Source organism: Protopterus annectens, chromosome 13.part0 (genome assembly GCF_019279795.1).
Source record: "Protopterus annectens isolate FY-2018-M chromosome 13.part0, PAN1.0, whole genome shotgun sequence".
In the NCBI taxonomy this organism is placed as follows: Eukaryota; Metazoa; Chordata; order Ceratodontiformes; family Protopteridae; genus Protopterus; species Protopterus annectens.
This window is the reverse complement of record NC_056747.1, coordinates 617293338-617320004: the sequence shown is the minus strand read 5'-3', so window position 1 is coordinate 617320004 and position 26667 is coordinate 617293338. Positions and strand designations below refer to the sequence as shown.

The following is a 26667-nucleotide window of genomic DNA, read 5'->3' as shown; positions in this document are numbered from 1 at the left end:
TTGAGGACCACTTTTGCCTTGACCTACTTCAATGGTAGCAAACTGTAGACCTGCTGCTTTAAAACCTGAATTCACTCTTCTGGTAGGAAGACCCTCATGAGCACCGTGTCTAATTTGGTGCCGATAAAGGTAACACACTGCGAGGGCAACAACGCAGACTTTTCCCAATTCAGAGTAATTCCCAGACTTTTGCACAGCTCAATAGTGGCGTCCCTGGTCTGTAGCAGAAGATGCCTGGTGGTGGCAGACAAGAGCCAGTCGTCGAGGTACAGAAACACTTGGAATCCCTGACGTTTCAAATGAACCGTTACCACTGCCATGCATTTGGTAAGCACCCTGGGGGCTGTGGTGAGGGAACAAAATTGAAAATGAATGGCTCCCAGCCGGAAGTGTAAGTGACTTCTGGATGCCCTGTCCATTTTGACATAGTAGTAAGCATCCTTGAGATCGATGGAGCAAATCCACACATCTTTTCCTAATAACGGGAGAATTGACTGTAACGTGACCATGCGGAACTTGGACTTCTCTACATGAAGGTTCAAACGGCTGAGATCCAAGATGGGTCTCAGGTCCCCTGTTCTTTTTGGCAACAAAAAGAATCTGGAGTAAGTCCCTAATCCTACTTGGTCTGAGGGGACAGGCTGTATGGCTCCCTTTGACAGCAACTTTTGTACTTCTAAAGTTGTGGAATCCCTTTGACTGGGTGGAACGTCTGGGATTATTTTGTTTGGAAGGGGATAAAAAGTAAGGGGAATATGATAATGTCTGGAAATTATCTCTAATACCCACTCATCTTGGGTGATGTCTCGCCAGGCTTCTGGGTATAGAGAAATGCGACCCCCGACTAGCTCCAGAGACGCAGAGACGGGCCTCCTCTCAGGAGCGCTGGCAGGGAGAAACACAAAAGGAATCGTGGTCCCCCTGGTTACGCGGGCCTCCTCTGCCTCTAGGGCAGCGTCTACCTGAATTTCAACCCCTCCTCTGCCTCTGGAAGGGGTATCACTCTGTGCGTCATGAAAAAACCTCTGCGACTTTCTGAACCACATTTTTCCACCCTTCTGGCCCTTGGGGTAAGGTCTAGAAGGCATGGAAAAATGAACTCCCACGGCAGACAGGGTTTATCCTTCCTGCTCGCACCTAGTGAGAGTGTCCTTCACCTTGGTTCCAAATAAGGATGAACCGTCAAAGGGGAGGTTGGTGAAAGTAGACTTGAAAGCCTCCGCGAAGTTACACAGGCGCATCCAGGAGTGTCTCCTAAGAGAGACTCCGGAACCCGCAGCCTTGCTCGCTCCGTCAGCTGCGTAAGAGATCAGCCTCATGGAGGAGTTGGTAATAGAATTTAGGGTAGACATCTGAGCAATGACCTTCTAAGCCACAGCATCAGAAACGTTGCCCTGTAGAGAATCTCCCAGCTCTTTTAGGAGATCTCTCTGAAGCCGTGTAAAATGCGACAAATAGTTCAGTGACCACAGTGTAAAGGCCGCTGAAGAGAATGCACGCTTCCCATACCTGTCCATAGCCCTGGACTCCTTGTTAGAGGGATGGACAGTAGATGACGTTTCTGCAATTTCCTTCTTGGTGGCTGCTGCCACCACCATGGCATCTACTGGAACACCTTTCGTAAGAAATTCTCTATCAGGGGGAGCGGACAAAAACTTGTTGGGTCTCGTAGGGGACCAGTTCCACAGTGTCTGGAGTTTCCCACACCTTTCGACAAACGAGGACCAGGAGCTTGCGAGGTAAGCAGCTGTAACACAAAATTAAGGTCCCATGGCATTACAGGATCAAAGACTGGAGGTCAAAGTAGCATAGTCCCTTTCAGTAAAGCCCTACAAAGTCTGTGCACCATTATAATGGGTTCATTAGCAACATGAAAAGTAGAAATGGCTGCCAACTGCACTATGATAGTTGCCACAGCTGATCCCTGGCTGAACAGTTGAGAAAGAAATTCTAAAACTGATGAAATGGGAGCTGTATAGGGATCAATCTGCCTTTCCTGAGGCTAAATGTAGAATCTCTTACACTTACTGGAATACATCTTCCTACTACACGGCTTGGGGGAAGAAAACAGAATATGAACCACCTACAGGAAAAATCATGAAGCCTGACTAGGGACGGAATTGGAGCAGCCATGCTGTCAACCTGATGGTCTGAATGGAGGGGTGGAACTGCCCTGACATATGAGTCAGCAGATCTGGCTCTGGGTCCAGAATCCATGGATCGTCCATTAGATAAGGGTGGAGAAAAGGAAACCAAATCCTGACGAGGCCAGTGTGGTGCAATCAGTACCATTTCGCTTCCCAAGGATTGTGCTTTCTGAATAACTTTTAGTTATGTACTTACCATAACTTCGGATGTATGGGATCCATCTCGCCTACATTCATGACAGATGGGTTTGGAGCCGATCCATCGGCTCCGACTCGGCAACTTATACACTAGCACGAAGTCTCTCATTGGCTGGGCTACTCCCTATCCCAGGATGCACTACACCTGCTTCCCCAGATCTTGTTTGTTCGCTTTCATACACCCATATAAACACAGAAAACACTATTAGTCACTATAACCAACTAAAGTTCTTCAAGAAAGAACGCCAAGAAAAAAGTGACTACAGCTCCTCTAAATCCAAATGGAAGGGGGAAGGAGGGTGGGTACTTATGAATGTAGGCGAGATGGATCCCCTACATCCGAAGTTATGGTAAGTACATAACTAAAAGATGTAATGGGATCCTATCTCGCCTACATTCATGACAGATGGGACAGCGTCCCTAGCACCTACATCCCGGGTGGCTCATTGGAACATACTCCTGAGAACTGTGGAACCAAAGGAAGCTCTGCCTCGAGAAACCACATCCAATTTGTAATGAGAAATAAAAGTGTGCGGAGAAGTCCAGGTTGCCGCAGCACAAATATCATCTATTGATAATTTGGAGTGAAAAGCTACGGAAGTAGCCATTGCCCTGGTAGAATGAGCCTTCACTGGAAAGGGAAGGTCTTTATTAGCCTGTGAATAAATAAAAATGATACAATCTTTAATCCATTTAGATATGGAGGCTTTTGTTACTGGTTGACCCAATTTGTTCGCTGCAAAGAAACAAACAACTGATTTGATTTCCGCTTTGAGCGGTTCTATTCAAATAAAAACGTTGTTGTCTATGCACGTCCAATTGATGCAAAGTATATTCTGCGTTATTGGAGAATTCTGGGAAAAAGACAGGGAGTTCTATAGTTTGTTGCATACAGAAAGAGGAGGCCACCTTTGGTATAAATGCAGGGTTTAATTTCAATGAAACTCTATGCTTGTGAAAAATCAAATAGGGAGGATCAGAACAAAGAGCTTGAAGTTCTGAAACTCGCCTAGCAGATGTTATGGCTACTAAAAGGCCGTTTTCCAAGACAGAAATTTTAAATCACAAGTAGCAGCTGGTTCGAAAGGACGGGCAGTTAGGGCAGCAAGAACCATATTCAAATCCCAAGGTGGAACAGGCTGAGATAAAGGAGGCCTAAGGAGCCAAGCCCCTTTAAGGAAAGCCTTACAAAGTTTGTGAGACATCAATGAAGGTTCAAAAGAAGCATGAAAATTAGAGATCGCTGCTAATTGAACCTTAATGGTAGAAACTGAAGAGCCCGACTGAAAAAGGGAGGCCAGAAAATTCAGAACCTCCGATACTGGTGCAGTGAGAGGATCTATACCCCGTTCTTGAGCCCAGAAGGCAAACCTTTTCCATTTACTGGAATAAAGTTTGATGGTGGAAGGTTTATGAGAAGAAGACAGTATGTGGACCACGTCCGGCGAAAGAGCATAGTCTCGGACTAAGGATGGAAGTGGAGTAACCATGCTGCCAACTTCAAGGACCTGAGAGACGGATGACGCCGTCCTGACTGGTGAGTCAACAAGTCTGGCACTGGATCCAGAAACCATGGACCTTCTATTGCATGCCTCTGTAGGAAGGGAAACCAAACTTGACGAAGCCAGTGCGGGGCAATCAAAATCATCTCGCTCTCCAAGTAAATGGCCTTCTGTATCACCCTCGGTAGGAGGGGGAACGGAGGGAAGGCATAGAGAAGACCGGGGGGCCAAATGTGAGTCAGAGCGTCCCTGGGAATCTGTCCCTGAGAAGGAAACAGTGTGAAGAACTCTCTGCATTTCGCATTGTGCGGGCTGGCAAACAGGTCGCAGCAAGGAAGACCCCATCTGTCGAAGATTTTCGCAGCTATACTCTGTTTGAGGGACCACTCGTGGGGTAAAAGAATGGTCCTGCTTAATCTGTCCGCAATCACATTGGACTTCCCCAGTATGTGCGTTGCCATTAGAAAGCGGTTGGTAGCTACCGCCCAGTGCCAAAGTCTCATGGCTTCTCTGCATAGTGGGTAAGACCTGGTTCCACCTTGCTTGTTTATGTACCACACCACCAACATGTTGTCGGATAGGATAGTAATCGGGCCCTGTGGGAGAGCGTGATGGAGAGCTTGGAGTACCAATAGTACCGCTCTCATCTCCAGGACATTGATATGCAAATGCGTTTCCTGGATCTGCCATGTGCCTTGGACCGACCTGTCCAGGTAATGACCCCCCCCACCCTACCTGGGAGGCGTCCGTAGTCACAGTGGCAATGGGACGTTGAGGTATAAAGGGTCGCCCTGGTCGAGATTTGATTGGAGAAGCCACCAATGAAGATCTCGACGGCAACTTTCCGTGATTATGATTAAGTGGTTCAAGGGAAGTTCCTGATAGGACCATTGAACCGACAGTAGCCATTGTAAAATTCGCATGTGAAGTCTGGCCAAGGGAACTAAAAGTATGGTCGACGCCATCGAGCCCAACAGTTGTAGGATCCGATGGGCCGGGGCTCTTTGTAGGGAGAGACAGGATTTGACTTGATCTTGTAAGACCTGAATTCTTGCTGCCGGTAAATAGGCGCGCATTCTTTTTGTGTCTAAGTCTGTGCCTATGAAAGTAATACGCTGAGATGGCTGTAGTACAGATTTTTGCAAATTGAATGTGATCCCCAAGAAACGGCCCAAGGTGAACGTGGCTCTGAGCGCTTGGAGTAGTAGATGCTCGGAGGTGGCAGTAAGGAGCCAGTCGTCTAGATAAGGAAACACTTGGAATCCCAGACTTCTCAGGTGAGCAGTTACCACTGCCAGACATTTGGTGAACACCCTGGGGGCTGTGGTGAGACCAAGGGGCAGTGCTCGAAATTGAAAATGACTGGCTCCGAGGTGGAAGCGTAAATGTCTCCTGGACTCTTGAGCTATGGGAATGTGATAGTAAGCGTCCTGGAGATCTATGGAGCACATCCATGCATTCTTTTCCAGCAAAGGAAGAATAGATTGAAGAGTGACCATTCGGAATTTGGACTTCTTTACGAAACGATTCAATGAACTGAGGTCCAAAATGGGCCTGAAGTCCCCTGTCTTTTTTGGTACCAAAAATAACTTTGAGTAAGTTCCTGATCCGATCTGGTCGATGGGGACAGGCTGGATGGCTCTTTTTTCTAGCAGCTTTGAAACCTCTAATGCTGCCTGATCCCGCTGACTGGGTGGTACGTCCGGGATTTCCCTTAAAGAAAGGGGGGGTTTGTTGAAGGGTATGATATATCCTCCGGTAATGATGCGAAGCACCCACCAATCACTTGTTATGGATTCCCAAGCTTGTGGATGCGCCGCAAAGCGACCCGCGACTGGCTCCGGAGTTGCACAGTCAGGCAACAACTCAGGAACGCTGGTTGTATGAAGAACCACGAAAGGAATCGCGGTCTCCAGAGTTACGGGGGCCTCTGCCACCTCTGGGGCGGCGTCTTCCAAAATCCCCCCCCCCCTGCCTCTGGAGGGGGAATCACTGGGTGGAGTAGAGAAAGACTTTTGGGATTTTTTAAACCACATTTTCCCTCCTCTCCCAGCCTTGGGATAAGGCCTGGAAGGAGCGGAAAAACGGGCCCCAACGGCAGTCAAAGTCTTGCCCTCCTGCTCGCACCGAGTTAGTGTGTCCTTCACCTTGGGTCCAAACAAAGATGACCCATCAAAGGGGGCGTCGGCGAAGGAAGACTTGAAGGCCTCCGTGAACGAACACAAGCGTAACCAGGCTTGCCTCCCGAGGCAACGCCTGTTCCTCAGCTCTACTCGCCTTCGCCGCATGAAATGAGCCTCATGGACGAGTTAACGATAGAAAAAAGGGTAGTCATCTGTGCGCCAACAGTCGGGGCCAGCGCCTCAGGTAGATTACCAACAATAGAGTCATTTAGCTCTTTGAGAAGATCCCTTTGGAGCCTCGTAAAATGACATAAATAGTTCAGCGACCGTAAGGTAAAGGCCGCTGAGGACAGGGTACGCCTTCCGCACCTACCCATACTCCTAGACTCCTTATTAGGAGGATGAATAGACGCCGAAGCCTCTGCCACGTCCTGCTGTGTGGCAGAAGCCACCACCAAAGCATCTACAGGCACACCCTTAGTGAAAAATTCCTTCTGGGGGCTGACAAAATTTATTGGGCCTCGCAGGCACCGGTTCCACAGAATCAGGGTGTTCCCACCCTTCGAGAAACCAAATCAAGGAGTTCATCGAAGGGCGGAGACACCCAGGAGGCGGAAGGCTGGGCCCCAAAGGCCTTGAGGAAGACTGACTCCTCAGCTGAAGGGGTTTTGGCTTGCCAGTCACCTCTCTGTCTCAGAATCTCCAAGATATCTGAGAAGGAGATATCATCCGAAGATGATTTGGGGACCCTTCTGCGTCATCGAGGTCAGTATCCGATGTAATAGACTCATCTTGGGAGTCTACGTGCTTCCTCTTACACAATTTCTTCCGTGGGGGTTCGTCCGAAGCAGTTTCGGACAGACCACCCGGAAGAAGGGAACCCCCGATGGGGGTATCCTCAGGCCCTGGGGCCCCGCTGCCGGGGGGGCTGCAACACAACAGAGGCACCAGTCTCCAAATCTAGGGACGGTGAGGTAGAATCTTGTTGAACCGGCAAAGGCATGGCCAGCGCGCTCCTCATGGCCTCAAAGGCCGGACCTCCAGAGTCCAAGGAGGTCACTGGTCTGGAGGCCACGATGGCACTGGGAATTCCAGCAGCCGATGCTCCGAGAGGAAGACTAGGCACCGAAGCACCTAATCCCAAAGTATTCCCTCTGGCCCGGCTGAAGAGGTCGCAGTACCAAACCCTGAACCGGAGGACAGGGTAGGAAGCATAGTCGGAGCCGAAAGGCCTGTAAGGGGTCTCTGCTCCGACCGTATGGCTCCACATTGCTCCACCACCACCGGCTCCAACGGCTCGAAGAGGTTGGAGGAGGAATCAAATGTGTTGGAGGGGATCGGCTCGAAGCAAACTGTGCTGGAGCCGAGACCATTTTAGTAAACACTGGAGACTGGAAAAGCCTCTGTAAAACCCTATCCAGGTCCGAATCTGACAGTCTCGAGGATTTAGAGGAGGTAGACACTCGAGAAGATTTTCTTCTCGGCTCCGAGAGAGAAGGGGACCGGCTCCGATACGGCTCCAAAACTATCGGCGCCGACTCCACCACATCATGGACCACCATCGGCACCGAAGGAGCCTTCTGCGGAGCCGAGGGGGAAGGGTCTGAGCTGCACACTTCCACCGGCTCCGAAGCCATTGGAACCGATGGAGGTGATTCACCTCTCGATACTCCAACTTGCGGCTCCGAAGGCAATGGAGCCGAAGTAGGAGGTATCGAGGCAGACCCTTCGACCCCGAAGTCAGTGGAGCCGAGGAAGAAGAGGTCAATTTTGTCTTTTTAGAAGTCGGCTCCGACGGACTTGTCGGTGCCGACGATCTTTTCTTTTTGGAAGCAACAGGAGGATTTAAGGCTTCATCAAAAGAAGGTTTGATAAGCCCTTTCAATATCAGCTTGTTCTTACGTTCTTGAAGAACTCTAGCAGAAAAAGCATGACATACGCTACAAGTCTCTTGCAGATGTTTCGGCCCCAAACAATAAACACAGATTGAATGGCTGTCTGTTATGGACATTTTATAACTGCACCGAGTGCATTTTTTAAAACCTGACTTTTGTTCTTTAGACATAGTACAGGCCCTACAACAAGTATGACTTTACCACAAAAAGTAAGCACTATAATAAAAAAGCGCCAACTGAAAAGCGCGAGACACACTGGCGCGAGCACTTAGGAAAAATTTACCTCACAAACAAACAGACAAAACAAGTCCAATGGCCCAAAGCCCTCTAATTTAAACGGGCTTGGCCCGAAAAACAATTAACCACAAAGGGAAATTAAAATTAAATAGTACACAAGGGTAGGGCAAAGGCCCTCTAACTTAAACGGGCCTTGCCTGACTGAAAAAAATAAAGTACCAGAAGACACTCAAGCACTCAAAAGTCACAAATAGTATAAAGAATAGCTGTTAAAACAGCTGTTTGGTTAATATATGACAAAAACCCCAAGGTCAAGGACCAATAAAGGTAAAAAGAACCACTTAGCTCCAGCCAAGTCGAGACCACGTCCAGCTTGTAAAGCGGCAAACGAGACCTGGGGAAGCAGGTGTAGTGCATCCTGGGATAGGGAGTAGCCCAGCCAATGAGAGACTTCGTGCTAGTGTATAAGTTGCCGAGTCGGGGCCGATGGATCGGCTCCGAACCCATCTGTCATGAATGTAGGCGAGATAGGATCCCATTACATCCTTCATTACCAGGAGGATTGGAGGGAAGGCATAGAGAAGACCGGAGGGCCAATGGTGAACTAAAGCGTCCCTGGGTGCCTCCCCCTTTGGGGGGATAAGGGTGAAGTAGCTGCTGCATTTGGCATTGAGGGGGCTGGCAAACAGATGGCAGCAAGGCTGACCCCATCTGTGGAAAATCCGCTCCGCCACTTGTTCACTCAGTGACCACTCGTGAGGCATCAGAATAGCTCTGCTCAGCCTGTGGGCAATCACGTTGAACCTCCCCGGTATGTGCATTGCCACTAGAAAGCATCGGGAAGATACTGCCCCACTGCCACACTCGAAGTGCCTCTCTGCAAAGGGGATATGACCTGGTTCCTCCCTGTTTGTTCAGATACCATACCACTGACGTTGTCTGAGTGGATTGCAATTGTCCCATGAGGACGAAAGCCCTGAAGTGCTTGCAATGCTAATAGCACTGCTCTCATCTCCAAGACATTGATATGCAAATGGGTCTCGTGTTCTTGCCATGTGCCTTGGACTGCCCTGGCGAGATAATGCCCCCCCCCCCGATCTGGGAGGCATCCGTGGTCACCGTGGCAACCAGAGAAGGAAGAACGAAAGGCATGCCCACGTTGAGATTGCTGCTCTGAAGCCACCAGTGGAGATTATGCTTGCACCTGTCTGTAATCAGAATAAGATGGGAGAGCGGGAGATACTGTATAGACCACTGGGCAAAAAGTAGCCACTGAAGAAGCCTCATGTGTAGTCTTGCAAGAGGAACTAGCATAATCGTGGCAGCCATGGTCTCTAATAATTTGAGGACCACTTTTGCCTTGACCTACTTCAATGGTAGCAAACTGTAGACCTGCTGCTTTAAAACCTGAATTCACTCTTCTGGTAGGAAGGCCCTCATGAGCACCGTGTCTAATTTGGTGCCGATAAAGGTAACACACTGCGAGGGCAACAACGCAGACTTTTCCCAATTCAGAGTAATTCCCAGACTTTTGCACAGCTCAATAGTGGCGTCCCTGGTCTGTAGCAGAAGATGCCTGGTGGTGGCAGACAAGAGCCAGTCGTCGAGGTACAGAAACACTTGGAATCCCTGACGTTTCAAGTGAACCGTTACCACTGCCATGCATTTGGTAAGCACCCTGGGGGCTGTGGTGAGGGAACGAAACTGAAAATGAATGGCTCCCAGCCGGAAGTGTAAGTGACTTCTGGATGCCCTGTCCATTTTGACATAGTAGTAGGCATCCTTGAGGTCGATGGAGCACATCCACACATCTTTTCCTAATAACGGGAGAATTGACTGTAACGTGACCATGCCGAACTTGGACTTCTCTACATGAAGGTTCAAACGGCTGAGATCCAAGATGGGTCTCAGGTCCCCTGTTCTTTTTGGCACCAAAAAGAATCTGGAGTAAGTCCCTAATCCTACTTGGTCTGAGGGGACAGGCTGTATGGCTCCCTTTGACAGCAACTTTTGTACTTCTAAAGTTGTGGAATCCCTTTGACTGGGTGGAACGTCTGGGATTATTTTGTTTGGAGGGGGATAAAAAGTAAGGGGAATATGATAATGTCTGGAAATTATCTCTAATACCCACTCATCTTGGGTGATGTCTCGCCAGGCTTCTGGGTATAGAGAAATGTGACCCCCGACTGGCTCCAGAGACGCAGAGACGGGCCTCCCCTCAGGAGCGCTGGCAGGGAGAAACACAAAAGGAATCGTGGTCCCCCTGGTTACGCGGGCCTCATCTGCCTCTAGGGCAGCGTCTACCTGAATTTCCACCCCTCCTCTGCCTCTGGAAGGGGTATCACTCTGTGCGTCATGAAAAAACCTCTGCAACTTTCTGAACCACATTTTTCCACCCTTCTGGCCCTTGGGGTAAGGTCTAGAAGGCATGGAAAAATGAACTCCCACGGCAGACAGGGTTTATCCTTCCTGCTCGCACCTAGTGAGAGTGTCCTTCACCTTGGTTCCAAATAAGGATGAACCGTCAAAGGGGAGGTTGGTGAAAGTAGACTTGAAAGCCTCCGCGAAGTTACACAGGCGCATCCAGGAGTGTCTCCTAAGAGAGACTCCGGAACCCGCAGCCTTGCTCGCTCCGTCAGCTGCGTAAGAGATCAGCCTCATGGAGGAGTTGGTAATAGAATTTAGGGTAGACATCTGAGCAATGACCTTCTAAGCCACAGCATCAGAAACGTTGCCCTGTAGAGAATCTCCCAGCTCTTTTAGGAGATCTCTCTGAAGCCGTGTAAAATGCGACAAATAGTTCAGCGACCACAGTGTAAAGGCCGCTGAAGAGAATACACGCTTCCCATACCTGTCCATAGCCCTGGACTCCTTGTTAGAGGGATGGACAGTAGATGAAGTTTCTGCAATTTCCTTCTTGTTGGCTGCTGCCACCACCATGGCATCTACTAGAACACCTTTCGTAAGAAATTCTCTATCAGGGGGAGCGGACAAAAACTTGTTGGGTCTCCTAGGGACCAGTTCCACAGTGTCTGGAGTTTCCCACACCTTTCGACAAACGAGGACTAGGAGCTTGTCGACCGGGAGAGAAACCCAAGAGGCAGAGGGTTGGGACCCAAAGGCCTTCAGGAACACAGACTCCTCAGAAGGGGCTTTGGAGGGCCAGTCACCTCTCTGTCTCAATATTTCCAAGATATCTGAGAAAAAGATATCATCAGAAGACGACTTGAGGGACCCCTCTGACTCCTCGAGTTCGGTGCCAGACGTGAGAGACTCATCTTGGGAGTCAATGTGCTTCCTCTTCCACACTCTCTTTCTGGAGGGCTCCTCAGGTAAAAAATCTGGGGAGGCCTCAGAAAGCTGGGGAGACCACTCATGGAGGTATCCTGAGGCCTTGGGTCTTCGCTGTCCTTGGATAGAGGGTGATCTCAGACTGATATTGGTGCTGGAGGGGGAAGAGTGTTGGTGCCGTAAGATGCCACTGAAGACCTGGCCAGCACACTCCTCATGACCTCGAACGTTGATCCACACAGCTCCGAAGGTCGACTAACCATGGAAGATACAGTAGTAGCTATCGGAGCCGAGGTCCGAAGCCGATGTCGAGTCCATGCTCTCCCGAGCTGAAGCACCGAGAGTATGGCTTGGAGCCACAGAAGATCTATCTGAGACCTCCCCTCTCGGGACAGACCAGTGAATTGTGAATCCTGAACCCTGTGGACGGTGCCGACGGGGTCAGAGCGGAGATTAAAGCAGAGATGCCAGAAGGGGCTACTGGAACCGACCTCATGGCGTCCGACGGAACCGACAGCTTTGGCTCCGAAGAAAGGTTTGGAGGAGGAACAGCCAAAGATAAAGGGAGGATGGGCTCCGGAGCCAACTGGGCCGGAGCTGAAAGCAATTTAGCCAGCACCGATGACTGGAGCAGTTTCCTCATCACTCTATCGACATCGTCATCGGAAAGGGTCCTAGAGGACCTAGAGGACACTGTCGGGGATCTGGATCTCCCTGCAGAGGGAGACCCGTGAGTCAGAGAAACTGGTCGAAAAACTGGAGACCTGCTCCGAACTGGTAAATCTGTCACCGGCTCCAATAGACTGGGAGCCGATGTCGACATCATAGATACGCTGCCTTCTGTCGGCCCTGAAGCCAGTGGAGTTGAAGAAGCGACTATAGTTCTGGTGATTTTCTCTGATGGCTCCGAGGAAAGTGACGGAGCCGGAGAGCGTTTCTTTGAGGATTTTTTGTCTGGTTTTTTTTGTCCGGTTTGGAAAAAGAGGATCTGGAACTAGAAGACCTTCCAAGTCTTCTTCAAAGGAAAGTTTCAGCAATCCTTTTAAAATAAGCTTGTTCTTCCTCTTTTGCAGCACACGGGAACTGAAAGCGTGGCAGAACAAGCAGGATTCTTGTAGATGAATAGCCCCCAAGCAATACACGCACACTGAGTGCCCATCCGTCAATTACATCTTATTATTACATTTGACACACTTTTTAAAGCCCAAAGGCCTGTGTTCTTTAGAATCCTTGGACATGCTGATAGCAAGAACATACACAGGGAAAAACAGAAGGGACACCTTTACCAAAAATAACCAAGATAGAGAGCGGGAAACTAGAGCCTCTAACTGAAACGGCCTAGAGACAGCGGGATAACCACAGGGAGGACCAGGTCCTCTAAGTTAAATGGGCCTAGCCCAGGGAATAACAGCACCAAAAACAGTCAAACAACAAAACCCGCTAATGGGTGTACTACACAAATACAGGGGAGGACTAGGTCGTCTAACTGAAACAGGCCTAGCCTGTAAAAATCAATAAAGGAAACGGGATACCAAGAAAAGGCCAACAGAACCAGTCACATAACCAGCAGAAGCAAAACACACACACTACCTATGAAAATAGCTTCTGGAACTACAATATTGAAAAATAAATCGAAAAATTGTACTTAGCCATGGCCAAGAGCAAGACCACGTCCGAGCTGTACGAGTGGCAAACGAGATCTGGGGATAGGCACGTTGCAACATGGGATACCTCTTAGCCATGAGCCAATTGAAGACTTCAAGCTAGAGTATGGCCGAGTCAGAGCCGAGGTTCGGCTCCGAACCCACCGGTAAGAATGTAGGCGAGATTGGACTACATAACATATTTGGTTCGCTATTTCCTGTTTCCGGGACCACTCGCGAAACATAAGAATTGCCCTGCTTAATTTGTTTCCTATCACACTGGACTTCCTAGGAATATGCGCTGCAGTCAGAAAACGTTGAGAAGATATTGCCCATTGCCATACTCTTTGAGCCTCTTGACAGAGGGGGTAAGATTTGGTTCCACCTTGTTTGTTGATACACCACATGACAGACATATTGTCTGTCTGAATTGCAATTGTACCTGATGGAAGAGAAGTCTAGAATGCCTGCAACGCCAGAAGCTCTGCTCTCATCTCCAGGACGTTGATGTGCAAATGGTGTTTCTGTTCCTGTCAAGTCCCTTGGACAATCTGTTCCAGATAATGCTCCCCACCCTATCTGGGAGGCGTCCGTGGTCACTGTAGCTACGGGTTGGGGAAGAAAAAGAAGTTATGTACCTACCATAACGTTCCATGTTAGTTGTCTTCATCTCGCCTTCTTTCTTGCTGGTTGGGATCGGAGCTGATCCTCGGCTCCGACTCGGCCATCTTCTATAGCTCAAGAGCTGTTTACTGGCTCGAGGCTACCCCTTATCCCATGATGCCTAGAGCTAGCCACCCAGATCTCGTTTGTAAAAGCTAACCCCAGACATAGCCAGAGAATCAACCTGTCAAAACAAACAGGTTGAGCATACCTGTCATACTCTCTAAGTCAGTAGACGAAACAAACCAGAGAAGACTCAGCCAGTGAAACCAGAACTCCTCTCGATCCAATAGGACAGGGGGACGGAGGGTGGGATGCAAGAAAAAAAGCGAGATGAAGACAACTAACATGGAACGTTATGGTAGGTACATAACTTCTTTATGTTAAGTTGTCGATCTCGCCTTCGTTCTTGCTGGTTGGGACAGCGTCCCTAGCACCTACAATCCTGGGCGGCTCATTGGAACAGACTCTTCAGAACAGTGGAACCAAAGTCAGCTCTGCTCCTAGAGACCATATCTAGCTTGTAATGATAAATAAAGATATGAGGATTTGCCCAAGTAGCAGCTGCACAGATAGAATCCATGGGCAACCTAGACTGGAAGGCTACAGAGGTGGCCAAAGCCCTAGCAGAATGACCTTTCGGTTTGATAGGAAACTCTTTGTTTCTCAATTAATAAATGAAAGTAATAATGTGAGATAACCACCTGGATAAGGTCACTTTGGAAACTGGAAGACCTTGTTTGCCCAGAGCATAGGAAAGGAATAGTTGGTCCGACTTCCTTATGTCCTTCGTCCTATGCAGGTTAAAACGCAGTTGTCTATGAACATCTAATTGATGTAATTTGTATTCTGCCTTGTTGGTGTGGTTGGGAAAACACAGGTAGGTCTATAGATTGGTTTAAATTATTTTCTGAGCAGACTTTCGGAAGGAAAGAGGGATTAGTCCTCAGAGCAACCCTGTCCTTATGAAAAACTAAGTATGGAGGACGGACTCATAGTGCCTGAAGTTCAGAGATGCGTCTGGCTGAAGTAATAGCTACCAGAAAGAGAGATTTCCAAGATAGAAACTTAATGGAGCAGGACACTACAGGTTCAAAAGGGGGCAACATTAAGGAGGTTAGTACCAAATTTAGGTCCCAAGGAGGAGGGGAATCTCTCACTGGGGGTCTAAGGAGAGTAGTCCCTCTTAGGAAAGCTTTACATAGCTTATGGGACATGATGTTTGCATTAGAGAAACCAACATGAAAGTTTGAAATGGCCGCTAATTGAACCCTGACTGTAGCAGAAACGGACCCAGAATGAAAAAGGTCTGCTAAGAACTCTGAGATTTCGTGGACTGGGGATGAAAGGGAATCTATGTTCCTAGCTTCTGCCCAACAAGTAAAATGTTTCCATTTGTAGCATAAGTCCTTCGAGTGGCGGACTTGTGCGAGGAGACAATAATTTCACGTACGGCCAGGGAAATGCTGGGAAGCCTGGCTAAAGTTGGAAGTAGAGCAACCAAGCTGTGAGCTGGTGTGTTTGGAGGGATTGATGCATTCCACCTGATTGATGAATCAGCAGGTCTGGAATCGGATCCAGAGTCCAGGGCTGATCGAGAAGGTAATGATGCAGGAATGGGAACCATATCTGTCGAGGCCAGTAGGGGGCAATGAGGATCGTTTTGCAATCCAACGATATTGATTTCTGCATGAGTTTCGGTATCAGGGGAAACGGAGGGAAGGCATAAAGAAGTCCCTGAGGCCAGTCGTGGACTAGAGCGTCTCTGGGTGTGTGACCTGGAAGCGGAAGAAGGAAAAAGTAGTTGCTGCATTTTCTGTTGATGGGGGTGGCAAAAAGATCGCAGCAAGGCTGTCCCGATTTGCGGAAGATAAGATCCGCAACTTCCTGATTCAGAGACCACTCGTGAAGCATGAGGATAGCTCTGCTGAGCCTGTCCACTATGATGTTGGATTTCCCAGGGATGTGCGTCGCAATCAGAAAACGTTGGGAGGAAATCGCCCACTGCCACAGTCTGAGTGCTTCTCGACACAGGGGTTAGGACCTGGTTCCGCCCTGCTTGTTGATGTACCACACCACTGACATGTCTGTTTGAATTGCAATGGTCCCGGAAGGAAGAGAGTCTTGAAGAGCTTGCAATGCTAGGAGCACAACTCTCATTTCCAGGACGTTTATGTGCAGATGGTACTCGTGAGGTTGCCAAGTGCCTTGGACTGTCCTGCCCAGATAATGCCCCCCCCCCACCCTATCAGGGCGGCGTCTGTGGTCACTGTGGCTACCGGAGGGGGTTGAATGAAGGGTCTGTCGTGAGTCACTAGTGGGGAGACCATCCACCATGAAAGGTGCCTTTTGCATGCTTCTGTAATCAGGATCATGTGAGACATGGGCAGCTCTTGGAAAGACCACTGTGTGAACAGAAGCCACTGAAGGATCCTCATGTAAAAGCGGGCCAGTGGGATTAGAAGAATTGCCGCTGCGATGGAACCCAAAGTTTAAAGGACGAATCTGACTTGGATCCTTTTGCTCTGCATCAGAATTTGCACGTGCTGGCGAATTAAACATACCTTGTCTGGCAGAAGCGTTGCGGACATGTTCCTTGTGTCTACGTCTGCTCCTATATAGGTGATAGATTGACAGGGCAACAAGGCAGATTTTTCGAAGTTTATTGTGATGCCTAGCTGGGAGCAGATTGTGATTGCGTAGTCCCTGACTTGCAGAAGTTGATGCCTGGTAGTAGCAGTGAGGAGCCAGTCGTCTAGATATGGAAACACCTGGAATCCTTGACGTCTCAGGTGAGCCGTGACCACTGCCATACATTTGGTGGACACCCTGGGGGCTGTGGTGAGACCAAAGGGCAGGGCTCTGGACTGATAATGATTGTCTTCCAGCCGGAAGCGAAGGAATCTCCTGGAGCACCTGTCCATTTTGATGTGATAGTATGCATCCTGAAGATCTATGGAGCACATCCAATTGTCCTGACCCAGAAAGGGTAGAATGGACTGTAGCGTTACCATTTGAAACTCTGTTCCTTGAACAGACTTGTTTAGTCTGCTGAGATTCAGAATTGGTCTCCAGTCCTCTGTCTTCTTTGGTACCAAAAAGAACCTTGAGTAAGTTGCGGATCCGTGTTGGTCTGCCCGGACTTCCTGGATGACTCTTTTTCTCTAGCAGTTTTGAAACTTCTATGACTGCTTGGCTCCTCAGATTGGGTGGAACATCTGGGAGGGATTTGCTTGATGGTAAGGGGGTTGAGAGAAAGGGATTTTGTAACCTCCAGATGTAACTGACTGTACCCATTTGTCTTGCGTAAAACTTTGTCAGGCTTTTGGGTACAGTGAAAGTCTTCCCCCGACTGTCTCCAGAGACGGCCACAGTACACCTTGGTAGTTATACTGCTTGACCCACACTGTCCCATGCGTATAGCTTGAGAGGTATGCACGTGCTACAGCAGCTATAGTGCACTTTTACACATAAATAAAGGACAGACCTGTACAGTAGATAGGAGTACTCTTGTCAACTATATAACCTATAATGGTATTAATGGACTTGATTTCTCTCTCTCCCCACCCCTTATCTTCAAATATTTGTTGTTATGTATGGGTTATGGTTTATTATTAACATATGTTGTTCTATAATTAGAAGTTATGTACCTACCATAACGTTTCATGTTAGTTGTCTTCTCTCGCCTTCTTTCTTGCTGGATGGGTTCGGAGCCGATCCTCGGCTCCGACTCGGCACTTGCTAAGCTCGAGAGTCACTTTTACCAGCTCGAGGCAGCCCCATATCCCATGATGCAAGGCGGTAATTACCCAGATCTCGTTTGGTATCTAGAAGAAAAACTGCCTATAAAAACTTTCCACTAAGGAAAGAGAAACACTAACCTAAAAAGGCTGTAATGGAAACCAGGTAATCAAGGAAAAGAACTATCTGGTGTCCAAGGAAGAAGAATCTTCCAGAGAAAAGGGGAGATCAAGGTCTGTCCAGGCTAGGGGGACAGGAGGGAGGGACGCAAGAAAGAAGGCGAGAGAAGGCAACTAACATGGAATGTTATGGTAGGTACATAACTTCTAAATGTTAAGTTGTCAATCTCGCCTTCATTCTTGCTGGATGGGACCGCGTCCCTAGCACCTCTATCCTGGGTGGCTCAATGGAACAGACTCTTGAGAACAGTGGAACCAAAGCTTGCCCTGTCCCTGGAGGCCAAATCCAATTTGTAATGAGAAACGAAGATATGAGGAGTGGCCCAAGTGGATGCTGCACAAATAGTATCTAAGGGTAGTCTAGCCTGAAAGGCTGTAGAAGTGGCTAGACCTCTTGCGGAATGAGCTTTAGGTTTTGAGTTCAGCTGTTTGCCCCTAAGCTGATAAATGTCAGAAATGGTGGAAGATAGCCATCTAGATAAGGTCACTTTAGAAACAGGGAGACCTTTTCTATTTTCAGCATAAGACAGGAAGAGCTGATCGGACTTCCAAAATTGCTTTGTTCTGTCCAAGTAATATCTAAGTTGGCAATGAACATCTAGGTAATGCAATTTTTGTTCCGCCCTGTTATAATAATTTGGAAAAAATACAGGGAGATCAATGGATTGGTTTAAATTTGTCTTAGAAGCAACCTTGGGCAAAAAGGATGGGTTGGTTCTCAAGGATACTCTGTCTTTGTGGAAGACCAAATAAGGGGGACGAACACAGAGGGCATGAAGTCCAGACACTCTTCTAGCCGAGGTAATAGCGACTAGAAAAAGTGTCTTCCAAGAAAGAAACTTTAATGAACATGAAGCAGCCGGTTCGAAAGGGGGAAGTATCAAGGATGTCAGCACTAAATTTAAGTCCCACTGTGGTGGAGGATCTCTAACAGGGGGTTTAAGAAGGAACACTCCTTTGAGAAAGGCTTTACAAAGTTTGTGGGACATAATGTTGTGGTCTGCAAAGCCGACATGGAAGTTCGAGATTGCAGCCAACTGAACTTTGACTGTGGAAGACGAAGAACCTGAGTGAAAAATTTCCGCAAGGAAATGCAAGACCGACTGAATAGGGGCAGTAAAGGGGTCTATGTTCTTAGATATTGCCCAAAAAGAGAAGCGTTTCCACTTGCTAGAATAAATCCTCCTTGTAGAGGACTTAAGAGAAGCTACTATGATATCTCTAATGGGGTTAGAGATCATAGGAAGCCTGGCTAAGGAAGGAAGTGGCACAACCAAGCTGTGAGGTTGAGGGAAGGAACGGACCGGTGCAGTTGACCCAACTGGTGGGTCAGAAGATCTGGAACTGGGTCCAGATGCCAAGGCCGCACCAAAAGATGGCGATGAAGGAATGGGAACCAAGTTTGTCGAGGCCAGTAAGGGGCAATGAGAATCATTTTGGCTCTCAAGACGGTAGCTTTCTGGAGTACTTGTGGTATCAAAGGAAAGGGAGGAAAGGCATAAAGAAGTCCCTGGGGCCAATCTTGGGTAAGAGCGTCTCTGGGGGGATGGCCCGGAAGTGGGAAGAGAGAGAAGAAGTCTGGGCATTTGCTGTTTTGGGGTGTAGCAAAAAGATTGCAGCATGGGCGGCCCCACTTCTGAAAAATCTCCTCCACAATGGATTGCTTGAGGGACCACTCGTGAGGCATGAGAATAGCTCTGCTCAATCTGTCCGCTATTATGTTGGTTTTCCCGGGGATATGCGTTGCTACCAGAAACCGATGAGAGGAGATCGCCCATTGCCAAAGTCTGAGAGCTTCTCGACACAAGGGATAGGACTTGGTTCCGCCCTGCTTGTTGATGTACCACACGACGGACATGTTGTCCGTGTGAACTGCAATAGTCCCTAAAGGGAGAAAGTCGTTGAGGTCTTGCAACGTTAAAAGCACTGCTCTCATCTCTAGGATATTTATGTGCAGGTGGTATTCGAACGGTTGCCACGTGCCATGAACCATCCTGCCCTGATAATGCCCCCCCCCCACCCGATCAGGGAGGCATCCGAAGTGACCGTGGCTACCGGGCCGGGGAACAAATGGTCTGCCCTGATGAACTAGAGGAGAGGAAATCCACCAGGATAGATGGTTCTTGCAGGTTTGTGTCACCAGAATCTTGTGACGCATGGGAAGCTGCTGGAAGGACCATTGGGTGAACAACATCCATTGTAGGAGACGCATGTAAAAGCGGGCCAGAGGAAGAAGTGTTATGGCAGCTGCCATGAGGCCCAACACTTTCAGGACCAACCTGGCTTGTGCCCTTTTGCTGGATAGGATGATCCGAACGTGGTTTTGGATATCTAGGATTCTCTGACTTGTTAGGTTTGCTGACATCCGAGTAGTGTCTAGATTTGCGCCTATAAAGGTAATAGATTGGCAGGGCGACAAGGAAGATTTTTCGAAGTTGACTGAAATTCCTAAGTGACCGCAGAGACGTAGAGTGTAATCTCTGGCTTGGAGAAGTTGATGCCTGGTGGTGGCTGAGAGGAGCCAGTCGTTGAGATACGGAAACACCTGGAATCCTTGACGTCTCAGGTGAGCCGTGACCACTGCCATGCATTTGGTGAACACTCTGGGGGCTGTAGTGAGGCCAAAGGGCAGGGCTCTGAATTGAAAATGACTGGTCCCCAGCCGAAAGCGGAGAAAACTTCTGGAGCGTCTGTGAATCTTTATATGATAGTACGTATCCTGAAGGTCTATGGAGCACATCCAGTTGTCTTTGCCCAGAAAGGGCAAAATCGACTGAAGTGTGACCATCCGAAATCTTGTCTTTTTGACAGACTTGTTGAGCCTGCTGAGGTCTAATATTGATCTCCAGTCTCCCGTCTTTTTGGGGACCAAAAAGAACCTTGAGTAGATTCCGGACTCTAAATGATCTTTTGGTACTGGCTGGATGGCCCTTTTCTTTAGAAGCTTTGACACCTCTAATTTTGCAATTTCCCTTAGACCGGGTGGTACGTCTGGAAGGGAACCTCTTTGAGGGAAGGGGCTTTCCTCGAAAGGAATCTTGTAACCCTTGGATATGATCGACTGTACCCATTTGTCTTGAGAGGGGGAAAGCCAGGCTTCTGGGTACAGCGACAAACTCCCCCCGACTGCCTCCAAGGGTGGGCAGTCGGGCAACACCTCAGGGATGCTGGAAGGGCTTGTCAGAGAGAGGCTCTCTGGAGCCCTGGTTCTGCGGACCCCCTCTGCCCCTAGGGCGGCGTCTCTTATTATTATTACCCCCTCTGCCTCTGGTGGTAAACTGACCACGTGCGTCAGGCGTGACTCCTTGTGATTTCCGGAACCACATTTTCCCTCCCTTCTGACCTTTGGGGTAAGGTCTAGAAGGAGTGGAGAAATGGACTCCTACGGCAGAAAGAGTCTTGCCGTCCTGCTCGCACCTGGTTAAAGTGTCCTTCACCTGAGGGCCAAACAACGTTGTCCCATCAAAGGGAGAGTTTGTGAAGGGCGCCTTAAAGGGGTCTGCAAAATTACAGAGCCGCATCCAGGACTGACGTCTGAGGGCCACTCCTGTACCTGCAGCTCTACTCGCCCCATCGGCTGCATAAGAAATGAGCCGCATGGAGGAGTTGGTTATGGAATTTAGGATTCCCAGCTGAGAGGCGATCTTTTCTTGAGCCCCTGCTGCTGACGGATCCTGTACTACTTCACCTTGCTCTTTGAGGATGTCTCTGAAGTCTGGTGAAGTGACACAAATAATTCAGCGAACGCATAGCAAAGGTCGCTGAAGAGAACATCCGCTTGCCATACCTGTCCATGGTCCTAGACTCCTTGTTAGGAGGATGGACTGGCACGGAAGGATCTGCAAGTTCCTTCTTGGTGGCGGCCGCCACCACCATGGCATCAACCGGGACACCCTTAGTAAGAAACTGCTTTTCAGCAGGGGCCGTGATAAACTTTGAAGGTCTCCTGGGGACTGGTTCCACCGAATCAGGAGATGCCCACGCCTTTCGAGCTATGACTTCCATAAGGGGGTCGAAAGGCGGAGACACCCAGGAGGTGGAGGGTCGAGATCCAAAAGCCTCCAGGTATACCGATTCATCCTCGGAGGGATTAATGGAGGGCCAGTTCCCCCTCTGTTTGAGGAGTTCAAGGATGTCTGAAAAGGAGACATCCTCAGAGGGAGATCTTGGGGAACCCTCCGACTCATCTAAATCGGTATCTGATGTTGCAGACTCAGGGGAGTCTAAATGCTTCCTCTTGCAGATCCTCTTACGCGGGGGTTCACCTGAAGGATCAGGAAAACCTCGGAAGAGGAAGTCCTTCCCAAAGGGGAAACCTGGGGTGATGGATCTCTGGGTCCGGGAGCAAGAGAGCGAGAAGAGGCATCTACAGGCACCATAGAGGGAGGAGCTAAAGGAACCGACTGCTGGCTATGCTCTGGGGCTAGCACACTCCTCATCACCTCGAAGGCTCCCCTCCCAGGGAGGGCCAAGAGATCCCGCTCCGAAGAAACAGGGATCCCCGGTCCCACCGAAAGGGAAGGCTCCGAAGCAGATGTCGGGCCCGAGCTCACCAAGGCCGAAGCCCCGAGAGGGAGAACAGGGTCAGACAAGGGTCCAATGCCATTCGCCCCCTCGGAACCGACCAGGGAAGCCCGACACCCGGATCCCTCCAAGGAAGGTCTCAAGGAGGAGATAGGAGTCGAGGACGACGGAGCCGAAAGATGTGGTATCGGCTCCGAAGCAGCGACAGTCACGGTACCAGTAATCTTCGGCTTTGAACTCTGTAAGAGAGTCGAAGGAGGAATCTCAGGGGGGTGTAGGATAGCTGACGTCTGATGAGACGGGCTATGGAGCATCTGGGCTAGTGCCTGTGATTTTAATAGCCTACTCACCACTCTCTCTAAGTCGTGGTCTGAGAGCCTGGACGACCTCGATGATCGGCTCCGATGGCTCCGCTCCGAAAGCAAGGGAGAAGCTGGAGCCGAGTGTATAGACTCCAAAGAAGGAGATCTAGACCTCTTCTTGGACGGAACCATCGGAGCCGAAGAACGTTCGGCTCCGAGAGGAGACAAAGATATCTCCGCTCCAGCCGGAGCCGAGACATGCTTCGACGCTAGGGTGTCGGCTGCAGACGGAGCCGACACAGGTGCCGAAGCCAGGGTACAGAAGCTTCCAACAAGGAAGGATCGGCTCCGGACGGAGCCGATGTCGACTCCGGCGGAGTCGGAACCAAGACCACAGACTTGGACACCGAAGCCTGGGTCTTGGAAGGCTTGGAGGGCTTCCCGCAGCCGACCTTAGCCGGGGAGCTCTCAGGTTTAAGAAGACCCCTTAGGATCAACTTATTTCTACGTTCCTGCAGGACTCTTTGGCTGAAAGAATGACATATAGCACAGGAGTCCTGCAGGTGTAGGGGTCCCAGGCAATAAATACAAGAAGTGTGACCGTCTTTCAGAGACATCTTCTGACAGCACGAGTCACACTTCTTGAAACCTGAGACCCTAGTATCTTTGGACATGTCTCAGTCCTAAAACACTCACACACACCAATCAGTCTAATACAAAGACACTAACTACTAAAAATTATTAATAACTAATAAATTAGTTATTTACTATAACAGTGACACAACACACACACACACCTGAGGGAAATCCTGACAGGAACTGTGAGGGTGGGAAAGGCCTAAGGCCCGAAACACTGAAACTAAGTGAACTAAGGGGAAATGGGTATGGAGCTAAGTGAAAAAGTACACTGCAGGATATAAAGACTAAAAGACTAAAAATTAGAGTTTTTAGATGCCTAAAACCTTACAAATAGCAAGAAAAACATCACTTACCAGGAGCTGGTAAAAAGAATGACCTCATTAGCGAAGTGGCAAACGAAATCTGGGTAATTACCGCCTTGCATCATGGGATATGGGGCTACCTCGAGCTGGTAAAACTGACTCTCGAGCTTAGCAAGTGCCGAGTCGGAGCCGAGGATCGGCTCCGAACCCATCCAGCAAGAATGAAGGCGAGATTGACAACTTAACATGCTTTATTTTGGGAGATGTGTTTCATTATATTTATGTATTACAACAGTTGCATATTAACATATCTTGTTGAATTACGTACTTTGTTGGCCATATGCCGTAACTGTTACTGACATGCTGTTAATATACTGACTGTTCTGTTATTCATTGTTGTGTTTCACATAATGTGCATTGAAATGTAATGGGGTCATTTCCAATGTTCTTGCATGCTGTTATTACTAACAATGGTTTTGTTCATAACTAACCTAAATTTATTGCTTCACCTTCATAACTACAGCATGTCAAGGTAGGGCAGTTCCTGCTGATCCGCCTACCCTACCTCAGCCGGCCGTGGCACAGGATCCCAGCATGCCTGGGACCCAAGCTGGTGGTGCCGCCTCTGCTGGCCCTGCACCACCATTGGGTGGAACCTCCTAAGGGGAAGAGGCCTGTACCCCCCCCCCCCGGAGCAGTGGTGGAAGGGCGGTAGCCACCCAGGATCGACTTGATAGAGGTACTGGAAACTAACTTTGGGCGGCACGATGCCAGGGCACTTCTATGGGTTAGGCTTATAAAGGATCCACGGCTATTAGCCTATTACACACCTATGAACTACCGGTCATGGTGAGCAGGATTGTTCACAGGAGCTATGAACATCGCCTGCGCTGGATCGAGGGGAGATTCGACAACCTGGTGGGGCCGGGTGGCCCTGGCTCTCAGCCTCCAGCACAGACACCTTTGTGGCAGTGAAGGAGCAGTGTGGACTGCCCATGGGTGGGACCTCAGTCATGCTGCTGCCATCTGTAAGCATCCTCACTTCTGATTCCACAACACCCTCCCCATACAAGGTGTTTATCCTCCTCATGTGTCACACACCACCCCTGTCTGCTGTCTGGTTCGTTTTGTCGGTCTGCAATTGCATCCTCTCCTACCCACCTTACTTCCCCACATGTACCTATATCCCTTCCCTAACATTCCACTCTCTCCATAAAAAAAGGGGGGGGGGGCGGGTACATGTCCCACAAAAAAAAAATATTGCTGCTTACATAGCTCTCTATGTTGCACACGTGTCCACTGGACAAAATTAATTTGGTCCAACTGGCTTGACAACACATTTATGTTGTCCTCACCCCTCTCTTTGGGGTTAGAGAGTCCAAATTCATCAACAAACTCTGTCAAACTGCACAGCTGTTCCTGTACAAGAAATGGAAAGCTATAGTTCTTCCCTACACCTGCAGATCTCTACCTGCTTTTCACTATGTTTTGCCCCTTGCTTGTTCCCATTTCATCACTGTCCTATCACCACTTTTTTCTTTTCTTGTTAATTTTTTAGCACGGGTTTGCACAGAGCTAAGCGGAGCACTGCGATGAGGCACGTCACGCCACAACGTGCAAATGGGCTTAAATGAGCTTTAAGAAGCCTTAATGATCCTATGTGTTTCTCACACTGTTAGGCAAATGTATAAAATAATCACCACTACCACGTTTCAAACCCAGGCACCTGTCAACTACAGCCTATCTTACTAGCCCACTAGGCTAGAAAGATCTTAATTAAAACAGGTGTTTCCAGCAATACATACTGATTGCCACTGACAGACTGAAATCAAACGTAATGTGACAAATGGGAGTGTACCTGGGACTCTGACGCAAAAATACACCAGTAGACAGCCAAATAAATAATAATGGCAGTACATGAGGCCTGGAATAGCAGGTAAATGTTCCCTTTAACCTGCAACATCTTCAAACACACCTGCTAAGGCATCAATGGCAGAGTACATATGTTCAAATGGGACCCTGCTGTAGAACAACTGCCTTTGAGAGCCATGCACATACTGATGGATGCAGACGTGTTTGAATCCAGTGTGTTGCACTTTAATTACATTGTTTTGTTGTGAACACAGCAAGTAATGACTGAGTCATGCACTTTTAATCCCCATGGGTTACTGCTACTGAATTATCAGCTACCCAGTTTTGCAATGCACAGGCCTGCAGGTAGGGACACACTGCACATATTCATATAGCCTAACTATGTGTCTCCTACTACTCTGCCACTGGCACTGTTGCATAAAAGATGTACCATAAGCACATTGGACTGTAATAGGTACACTTACCTTGGCTCTGCTGTAATGACAGGGCTGACACAGCTGCCATAGTTATGCATACAGCTTGCAGGCCTCCAAAGTGTTCACACGCCACCCCATTGTGTCTGGAGCATGCACGACTTTATGTTAAGGTAGCTGCTACAGACCACCCACACTTCCCAACCTTCTAAAAAAAGAAGTTATGTGCTTACCATAACATTCCATGTTTGTTTCCCATAATCTTGCCTTCATTCTTAATGGTTGGGTTCGGAACCGAGCATGGATTCCAACTCATCTGTATACTAAAGTTTGAGAGCTTTCACTGGCTCGAGGCTATACCCTATCCCATGATGCCTAATGACAGTTATCCAGATCTCGTTTGCAAATACCCGCCACTAATTTATCTAACCCACTAGGGTAACACAATAATCCTCTGCACATGTCTCATGAGGCACGAAGGGAATCAGCAAACTTATGACCAATTCCAAATGTTTCCTCTCGATCCTCCACGAAGGGGGAAGAAGGGTGGGATGCAAGAATGAAGGCAAGATTACGGATAACAAACATGGAAAGTTATGGTGAGTACTTAACTTGTTTATGTTATGTTGCCCTATCTCTGCCTTCATTCTTGATGATTGGGACAGCATCCCCAGCACCTTCTTTCTTGGGTGGCTCAAGGGAATAAATTCTTCAGAACAGTGGAACCAAAGGAAACCTTATCCCGAGAGGCCACATCTACTTTGTAATGGGTGATAAAGGTATGAGGGTCGACCCACGTGGCTGCAGCACAAATTCAATTGAAGGGTAGTCTGTCTTGAAAGGCAGTGGAAGTCGACATAGCTCTAGTCGAATGGCCCCAAATTTTTCCTGGCAACTGCTTATGCTGAGAACTATAGACATAAGTAGTGGTATATGTAAGCCATTTGGATAAAGAGACTTTTGAAACTGAAGTTCCTTTTCTATTTTCTGAGAATG

At 48.7% G+C, this 26667-nt stretch overlaps 1 protein-coding gene across 3 annotated transcripts in view; it reads right to left on the bottom strand.

Annotated features, from left to right (window-relative positions):
• TEX14 (testis expressed 14, intercellular bridge forming factor) overlaps nt 1–26667 on the bottom strand; it is a 3435352-nt gene that overhangs the window by 1462191 nt on the left and 1946494 nt on the right. The window lies entirely within an intron of this gene.